At 31.0% G+C, this 3,521-nt stretch overlaps 1 protein-coding gene across 1 annotated transcript in view; it reads left to right on the top strand.

Moving 5' to 3' along the window:
- The window catches only part of pio (piopio), a gene marked incomplete at its 5' end in the record, with an annotated part of 79,165 nt that overhangs the window by 11,248 nt on the left and 64,396 nt on the right, over window positions 1-3,521 (top strand).

Below are 3,521 nucleotides of genomic sequence, written 5' to 3'. Positions count from 1 at the left end.
GAGAGAGAGAGAGAGAGAGAGAGAGAGAGAGAGAGAGAGAGATGAAATAAAATAATATTATTCTGGAACAAATGTCCCCTTAGAATAAATACATGGTTACTGAATAGGAATAATTGCCGGGCAAATATCTAAATTGTGCAATATGCAAATTAAAATTGCATTAATACATTAGGTTAAATTACAATTTATAGTGATAACCTACATATATGCTTCACATTGATACCTAGTTTGGTTATGTAGTAAGTGAAGGAATAGGTGTTGTTTAAAGGAAATAATGGATAGGGATTGGTAATTGAGATGGGGAGAGATAGCACGTATCACGAAGGATTTTATGAAGAAGGCGGTTCTATAGGAGGACATATATAAATCAATGAGTTCTGATCTGATGTTTAATGAATAGATGGATGAACGAAGAGTGTGGAGAGGTCAAGGATGTAGATAGATTTTTCGATTTTGAAGACTTGGAATAGGAAAACACCAAGGACTTGGTGTTGGTGTTGAACTTCGGGAAGTTGGATAGAAAAACTTCAAGTCGTTATACCAATGGGAGATATGAGAGCGCGTGGAAAACCAGAGATAAATCTTACGAGAGTATGAATTATTAAAAATGCATATTGAAACGTGAAGTGGAGATTACAGTTGTTGAATATACAGGATTATAAGTCAGATTAGGGCTGCAATGTAGAAAGTGGAACGTACAGTGAGTACTCTGGTCGGAATGACTGAACATTGAAACCCACAAAGGGCTTAGTCTAGTAAAAAATGTTCCTTTAGGACCAGAATATATCATATAAGAATATATCATAGAAATATTTCAATATATTAAATATATTATTGACAGAATATATCATAGAAATATTTTTCTCAACGATTTTAAATGTTTTTTTAGGGGTGCTGAATCATAATTTCGGGTTAGCCCTCTCGCTAGCTACCTTTATTACCAAAATTCCAAATTTGCGAAAGCCAAAATTCAGGAAATTTTCTTCTTTTTTTTACTAGTGACTAACTAGAGAACTAAACACTTTTCGAAGATAAACAATTTATGAAACTACCGGTTTAACAACGGTTTTTATTTCCTTTTTTTTTTTTTTGCTTATAACAGATAAGCCTAGGAAAGATTGGGATGTATTTTAGAAAATTAATATTTTCTGCCTTGTTAATTTGGCTATGTATATTGTTGGTTTTAATTTATTTTATTAATTCATTTATGTAATTTTGGCACAAAATTTATACAGCCCCGAGTAGATATGGAGTATTTCCCATTATTTTATATAATACTGTATCTAACGTCTATGTAGTATTCAATTTGTAAAAATTAAGTAAATTATTGGGGTTCCTCTTTCTGAATAATTTTTAAAAGTATGTTAGCAGAAAGATCTTCAGAATCTTACTTTAGGGTAGGATGATCACTGGTGTCCAACCTGTTCAATATAATTTGGCAGATACTGAGACCCAAACTTTGGCATTCTCATCTAAGAAGCGGTACCTATTCGAATCTGATCTGGTTAGAATTGGTTTGAAAACCACAGGATTACCCTTGTTGCCTGCCTTAACTTAGAAAAGATAAGGACGTTAATCCCAAAATAAAAAAAATATTGGCTTTTAGTTTGCCTCCATATATTCATTTGACGCTTATTGCCAATGATGTACTGGCCATATTACTGGTCCAATATATAATTTGGCAAGACAGGCCATTTGTGTGGATCACCTTTACTGGATGACTCAAGGTTGACCATGAAGACGATATAGGATGTCCTTTTCCCCACCTCGTATCTCATTAACCCATCGTCGATTTCTCAAACTGTGTAAAGGTAAAGGCCTCTGATATCTCCAAGATCTATTTAAATAAGGATGTTCTTGTATTAGATAGTTAAGTACCTTAAATTTACTTAAGTACTTTCTTTAAGACCTTCAATTTCGTTGGATTGGATGTAAAATTGTATTATTATATTTTATTAATGTAAATTATAGAATTTTCCTTCGTAAAATTATACCTACTGTCATGTCTCAAAGATTATACTCCTTAATAATAATAATAATAATAATAATTGTGGTTCTCAGTAACGGAACTTGACTAGAGGATTGGAAGAAGCTTTAACTGCCAATTATCTAGATAAGCACATCAATTCAAATTAAACTTACCTTCATAATCATAAAATATCTTGAGTCCTAGTGTCTGTAAAAGAATTATGCTTAGAAATTAATGGTTTCAAAGATATTAATGCTTATTGTTTTTTATTGTTATTTTAATTTTTAAATTTATATCATACATAATTATGCAATCAGTCACATGAAGCGCCTTGAATCAAAATCATAAACCTTTGTTTTTTTTTAATTTTGTTCTGTTATTTTTACTAACCTAAGTTTTGGTTTCCTCTAAGAAAATTAAAGCTCTTTTAATTTAAGCAAATTTTACCAATTACTTAATGAAACAATTCACTCCAATTTGGTTTTCCTACGATTCGGAATTGTTTATATATTACTAAAAGTCACAATTTATTATATTCTGTATTTATTGTTCTTATCGATATTAATTATTTATGTTTTTGTACGATAATTTATTCGTCAAGTTTGGTTAATTATTTTCAATAATATTTTTTTAAGCACTACTACCCATAAAGCGTGAGGGTGAGGGGTTCAGTACTTAGTAAGCAAGTATTCGTTTTAGAATAACGGTTGTACAATGATTTTTTCGAGATCACGCTCAACCGCCAGATTTTTCCCCATTTTATTTGTCTGGGTGGATCCCGGATGGCTCCAGAAACCACAGGGTTGAATCACAGCTAGTGTAAAAGAATTAATAATTATCTGCCACAGCCAGATTCGAATCAGGATCCTTGGAGTTAGTAGCGCCTTACCTCTGTGCCTCCTCGCCCTCCCCCCCCCTCCAATAATCGAATAAGGAAAAAATCACAAACTCACAGGTTTTCTGTTTAAATTTACGTAGAATCCAAAAATCAATATAGGGTTTATAGCCCACTAAACTAGCTTTAATTTAGTACTTATAGACATTTGACGTACAATTTCTTTTGAGATACAGATTTCTCAAAATAAATTCACTAATCACTGATTTTTTTTATGAAATGTTGCAATTTAAAAAGCTATATTTCGAGAACTATTGGACATAAATAGCTCTATTAGTGCTAATATTTCAGCAAATTTACTCTTCTTTAAATAATGTTCTCTTAGATTTTCTAGGGTTGTTGGTAGTTTTTAAGATATAGAGCTCGGAATGAAAAATTAATTTTTTGTTAAGTTTTACAACAGCCACCACTTTTTATTCCCCCTAGCTGTACTTGGCAGACTCATTAATTTTAAATAGTAATTATACATAGTTTTATTAAAGCAATAAAAAATTGGGGGAAATGACTGCCTTTTTTCCTCTTTGCTCTGGGCTCCTGTTCTAATATTATGAATTTATTATTTTATACTTTTTTTTCTATTATGTTTAATTTTTTTTATTAGTTAATTTATTTTTCTAAATGGTGCGTTTTGACAAATATTTTAGTAATAAAAATATA

Source organism: Halyomorpha halys, unplaced genomic scaffold, assembly GCF_000696795.3.
Source record: "Halyomorpha halys isolate HHAL.00 unplaced genomic scaffold, Hhal_1.1 Scaffold929.1, whole genome shotgun sequence".
NCBI lineage: Eukaryota > Metazoa > Arthropoda > Insecta > Hemiptera > Pentatomidae > Halyomorpha > Halyomorpha halys.
Note: the sequence above shows the minus strand (reverse complement) of the source record. Positions and strands in the feature narration are given on the sequence as shown.